Raw genomic sequence first — 6,486 nt, 5'->3', positions numbered from 1 at the left:
TTTTTGAGATGGAATCTTGCTCTGTCACCCAGGCTGGAGTGCAGTGGCATGATCTCGGCTCACTGCAAGCTCCGCCTCCCGGATTCATGCCATTCTCCTGCCTCAGCCTCCTGAGGAGCTGGGACTACAGGCGCCCGCCAGCACACCCGGCTAATTTTTTGTTTTTGTATTTTTAGTAGAGATGGGGTTTCACTGTGGTAGCCAGGATGGTGTCGATCTCCTGACCTCGTGATCCACTCACCTCCCAAAGTGCTGGAATTACAGGCATGAGCCACTGAGACCGGCCTTCTTTCTTCTCTTCTGAGACAAAATCTTGCTGTGTTGCTCAGGCTGGAGTGCAGTGGCAGAATCATGGCTCACTGCAGCCGCAACCTCACAGGGTCAAGCCATCCTCCTACCTCAGCCTACAGAGTGGCTGGGGCTACACTTGTGTACCACCACGCCTGGCTAATTTTTGCATTTTTTTGTAGAGATGGGCTTCCGCTATGTTATCTAGGCTGTACTCAAAATCCTGGGCTCAAGCTCCTAAAGTCCTGGAATTACAGGCGTGCACTACCACGCTGGCCTGTTTTTATCATCTCGAAAAGAAACCACATACACTTAGGCTGTCACTCCCTTATCCTTCTATCCTCTAGTTATCAGCAACCACCAATCTACTGTTTGTCTATAGAGATAATTTGCCTATTCTGGACATTTTATATACATGGAATCACGTAATATGTGCTTTTATGTGACTGGCTTCTTTCACTTAGTGTAATGTTTTGTTTAGTTTTTAATATTTTGTTTGTTTGTAGAGACAGGGTCTCCCTGTGTTGCCCAGGCTGGTCTCAAACTCCTGAGTTCAAGTGATCTTACTGCCTAGGCCTCCCAAAGTGCCGGGGTTAAAGGCGAGAGCCACCCCATCCAGCCCACACTTAGCATAATGTTTTAAAGATTCATCTATGTGAGAGCATGTATCAGTACTTCTTTTTTATGGCCAAATTGTATTTCATTGTATGGATATGCCACATTTTGTTTATCTATTCATTAGTTGATGCACATTTAGGTTGTTTCTACCTTTTGTCAAATATGAATAATGCTGACATAAGCCTTTGTGCATGAGTTTTTTTTTTTTTTTTTTTTGAGACAGAGTCTCGCTTTGTCGCCCAGGCTGGAGTGCAGTGGCCGGATCTCAGCTCACTGCAAGCTCTGCCTCCCGGGTTTACGCCATTCTCCCGCCTCAGCCTCCCGAGTAGCTGGGACTACAGGCGCCCGCCACCTCGCCCGGCTAGTTTTTTGTATTTTTTTAGTAGAGACGGGGTTTCACCGTGTTAGCCAGGATGGTCTCGATCTCCTGACCTCGTGATCCGCCCGTCTCGGCCTCCCAAAGTGCTGGGATTACAGGCTTGAGCCACCGCGCCCGGCCGTGCATGAGTTTTTGTGTGGAGGGCCTTTGTTCTCAGTGGCAGTTTCTTTCAGACCTGGGTTCTCTGCCTTTTATGTGATGCGTTTCTTCCTCGCTGCCTGTAGTGTGTTTACCTAATGGAAAGGTCACTGTTTTTTTCTTTTTTTCTTTTTTTTTCCTACTCAAGGTTATAATGGGCAGACCTAGAACATTTTCTTGGACTTTAATGTGACTAGAATCTTTTTGATAGCTTTCTCATTCATTTGAGACCAATGTGTCTTCCCTTCAGAGCTATAGTTTGAGTACTGGGTACAGTCCTGGGCATAATCACTTCTCTGTAGTCTGAGGAAACCATAGTGGGGGAGGGAAGGAGCTTAGTCAGCACTAAGTTGAATTCTTGCTTGAGGACCTAGATTCTGATCACTCATTGAAGATCCTCTTGACTGGGCGTGGTGGCTCATCCCTGTAATCCCAACACTTTGGGAGGCTGAGGCAAGTAGATTACTTGAGCTCAGGAGTTTAAGACCAGCCTGGGTAACATGGCAAAACCCCATCTCTACAAAAAATACAGAAAATTAGTGGGGCCGTGGTGGTGTGCACCTGTAGTCCCAGCTACTCAGGGGACTGAGGCAGGAGGATCGCTTGAGCCCAGGAGGTCGAGGCTGCAGTGAGCTGAGATTACGCTACTCTACTCCATCCAGGGTGATAAAGTAAGACCTTGTCTTCCAATCATGGGTCTATCCTACTTCCATGAGCTTCAGCTTATTGTGTTGACTAAGAGTGCCCTGGAAGATGGCAAGCTAGGAGGAATGCTTTGCTTCCTGGTTTATCCTGTCATAGCAGTCACGTCTGTTAGAGTCCTAGCTCAGTGCTGGAATCAAGCAAGAGCTCTGAAGCAGCCTCTGTACAGCTATCGTGAGCCTCCTTCTCTTCCAGGACAGAATCCAATTTCTTAAGCAATTGTGGAAGCATGGTTTATGTCAACTTCTCATTTTCAAAATTATGAGGAAATTTCTTAGTGTTCATAGTTTGATGAACTTACATAACACTAAATAATACCTTGTTCTTCAAGTGGAACACTTAGTCTCAAGTGTAAGATTTCTCCAAAGCTGGCTGGGCTTGGTGACTCATACCTATAATCCCAGCACTTTGGGAGGTTGAGGCAGGAGGATCACTTGAAGTCAAGAGGTTGAGACCAGCGTGGCCAATGTGGCAAAACCCCGTCTCTACTAAAAATATGAAAATGAGTTGGGCATGGTGGCAGGCGCCTGTAGTCCCGGCTACTTGAGAGGCTGAGACAGAAGAATTGCTTAAACCTGGAAGACAGAGGTTGCGGTGAGCTGAGATGGCACCACTGTACTCCAGCCTGGGCAACAGAGCGAGACTCCATCTCACAAAAAAGAAAAAAAAAAAGAAAAGATTTCCCCAAAGCTATTATTTCCAGTCTTGAAGGTTCTGCAATTTTCTTCCATCATTCTCATCGTATTTTAAGGAACAACATGGCTCATGCAGGCTTGAATCCCACTCTATCGCCCAAGTGCCTGTACAAAATAAACACCCCACTGTTAGCTAAATATTGACTACCTGTTGTTCTTCCATGAAAGGCAATGAAAAATAGGGATCTGGATTTCAGTATGCTTTGGGTTCTGGGAATAATTGTTGTAGTTTAGAAAAATTGTGGTGTCGGTGAGTTTGTTTGCTTGAATTCTCTAAATGCTTGTGCATGAGGCAAGGGCTCTTATAATCTTAACATGTTTGGCCCCAGTATTTGTTCTCACACTGCTATAAAGAGCTACATGAGGCAGGACATGGTAGCTCACGCCTGTAATCCCAGCACTTTGGGAGGTCAAGGGAGGTGCAGATCACTTGAGGTCAGGAGTTTGAGACCAGCCTGGCCAACATGGTAAAACCCCGTCTCTACTAAAAATAGAAAAGTTCGTCAGGCATGGTGGCACACCCTGTAATCCCAGCTACTTGGGAGGCTGAGGCAGGAGAATTGCTTGAACCCAGGAGGTGGAGGTTGCAGTGAGCTGAGATTGTGCCACTGCACTCCAGCCTGGGCAACAGAGTGAGATCCTGTGTCAAAAAAAAAAGAAAAAAAAAAAAGAACTACCCGAGACTAGGTAATTTATGAAGAAAAGAGGTTTAATTGACTCACAGTTCACAGGCTGTGCAGGAAGCATGAGTGGGAGGCCTCAGGAAACTCACAATCATGGCAGAAGGTGAAGGGGAAGCAAGCACATCTTACCACAGTGGAGCAGGAGAGAGAGAAAGAGCAAGGGGAAACAGCCACACACTTTTAAACCATCAGATCTCGTGAGAACTCACTCACTGTCATGAGAACAGCATGGGGAAACCGCCCCTATGATCCAATTACTTCCCACCAGGTCCCTCCCCTGACACATGGGGATTACAGTTCAACATGAGAATTGGAAGGGGACACAGAGCCAAACCGTACCAGCCGCTGAAGAAGGGGCCGGTTGAATATCAGAGGGAGAGCCAGAGGCATTTTCCTGAATGTGAACGTGCCTAGATAGGATAGGCTTCTCCCAGCAATGTTTTGGTTTCCCAAGGAGAAAATCCTGGCTACTCCTCACACTTGGACATAAAGTAGGAAGGCTTTCTTTAGCTCAAAATAAGAAAAGCAGACCAGGCACGGTGGTTCACGTCTGTAATGCCAGCACTATGGGAGGCTGAGGAGGGTGGATCACCTGAGGTCAGGAGTTCAAGACCAGCCTGGCCAACATGGCAAAACACTGTCTCTACTAAAAATACAAAAATTAGTGAGGCATGGTGGCAGGCACCTGTAATCACAGCTACTCGGGAGGCTGAGGCAGGAGAATCGCTTCAACTCAGGAGGCGGAGGTTGCAGTGAGCCGAGATCATGCTATTGCACTCCAGCCTGGGCAACAGAGCAAGACTCCATCTAAAAAAAAAAAAGAAAAAAAAGAAAGAAAAGAAAAGAAAAGGAAAAGAAAAGTGGATCTTAGAGACCAGGAGATCTATGACTTTGTGGCAAAACTGGACCAAGAAGCCCTGTACTATTCCAGGCATGCCACACTTCCACAATGCCCAGGCCTGACCTGCATAGCACAGGGGTGATTCTGAGCCTGTGAGAAGGTGAGTCAGGGAGTCAAATTATGCAAAGAAGTATCTGGGTGTGGTGGCACACACCTGTAGCCCCAGCTACTCAGGAGGCTGAGGTGGGAGGATCTCTTGAGCCCAGAAGTTTGAGGCCAGCCTGGGCAACATAGCAAGGGCCCACCTCTAAAAAATTAAAATAAAAAAATAGGCTCATGCCTGTAATCCCAGCACTTTAGGAAGCTGAGGCAGGAGAATTGCTTAAGCCCAGGAGTTTGAGACCAACCTGGGCAACATGGAAAGACCCCTCTCTACAAAAAAAATAGAAAATAAAATAAACACAAGTAATTCACCATTTGTTTATGATATCAAAGAAAATCTACTGGTATCTTCTACTTTATAGACTGCCAAAAAAGTCAACATTGTGCCATGGGATGAGAAAATGAGAAAAAAATTAATTAAAATAGACTGCCAAGAATGGATATTTTGAAAGCATTTTGTGCTTTCTTATTTTGTCACTAATCCAGGGATATATTGTTACAGAAAAAATACATACAAAATCTTATTGCAAACTTCCTGGTTGTGCCACAGGCTCTGCCTCAGTGTTCACAATCTGCCATGTGCGGTGTGTGAGAGTGACTTCTTAGAGCGGTTTAAGATATCCATCCTATTGCTGAAGCTCACAGGGAAGGCTGATCCCAGAGACAAATACAGCATGGCAGGGAAAGCAGAACTATCCCATCATGTGGTTGGCTGAAACTTGAGCTGACCTTCAGCATTTTATAGACATTGGACAAAAACAGATACTCTTTGAAATATGGATGTAAGCAAAAATTAAGAATTCTTGACCATGAATAGGAACAAATAGTTTGAGGCAAGAAGTAAACAATGCAAGCTGGGCGCGTGGCTCACACTTGTAATCCCAGTACTTTGAGAGGCCAAGGTGGGCGGATCACCTGAGGTCAGGAGTTTGAAACCAGCCTGGCCAACGTGGCGAAACCCTGTCTCTACTAAAAATACAAAAATTAGCCTGGTGTGGTGGCGCACACCTGTAATCCCAGCTACTTGGGAGGCTGAGGCAGGAGAATTGCTTGAACCTGGGAGGCAGAGGTGACAGCCGAGAGCATGCTACTTCACTTCAGCCTGGGAGACAGAGCAAGACTCCATCTCAAAAAAAGAAAAAAGAAAAAAGTAAAAAAAAGTAAATATTGCAGAGCATGGGCTAGGCCTGGTGGCTTATGCCTGTAATCTCAGCATTTTGGGAGGCTGAGGTGGGCCAATCATTTGAGCCTCGAGTTCAAGACCAGCTTGGGTAACATGGTAAAACCTCATCTCTACAAAAAATACAAAAAAATTAACTGGGTGTGGTGGCACACACCCACAGTCCCAGCTACTTGGGAGGCTGAGGCAGGAGGATCACTCGAGCTTGGGAAGTCAAGGCTGCATTGAGCTGTGATTGCACCGCTGCACTCCAGCCTGGGTGACAGAGTGACAGCCTGTCTCAAAAAAACAAAAAACAAAACAAAACAAAACAAAAACAAAAGCATTGTAGAGCAAACTTCACCATGTGAGACAATCAGTGTGGGCTCATCAAGGGGTATCTGCAGGCATCCTTGGCTGGAGGAAACCGCAGAGGGAAGACTATACTCTTGGTTGCAGTAGTTACGGATTTTCACCAGCTTACCCATGAGGAGAAACTGGAGCCCAAGAAAAAACTCTTCTACACAGAATCTATAATTTATTGTCTACGATAATTCAGAGTAAATTGCTTGTATTAATAGTTCTCTTTCCAGGCTCTGGGCTTCTCATGCACCAAGTCCCAAATAAAACCTCAAAGTTTTGCCATTGGCAGTTTTAGAGCCAGATAAATCTTACTGAACAATTCAGTCAAAAGTCTAGTACATACATTAGTTAAAACGGGTGAGTGACTGGGTGCGGTGGCACACACCTGTAATCCCAGTACTTTGGGAGGCCACGGCAGGCAGGTTGCCTGGGTTTAGGAGTTTGAGAACAGCCTGGGA

Source organism: Rhinopithecus bieti, unplaced genomic scaffold (assembly GCF_001698545.2).
Source record: "Rhinopithecus bieti isolate Rb0 unplaced genomic scaffold, ASM169854v2 scaffold_23816, whole genome shotgun sequence".
In the NCBI taxonomy this organism is placed as follows: domain Eukaryota; kingdom Metazoa; phylum Chordata; class Mammalia; order Primates; family Cercopithecidae; genus Rhinopithecus; species Rhinopithecus bieti.
Note: the sequence above shows the minus strand (reverse complement) of the source record.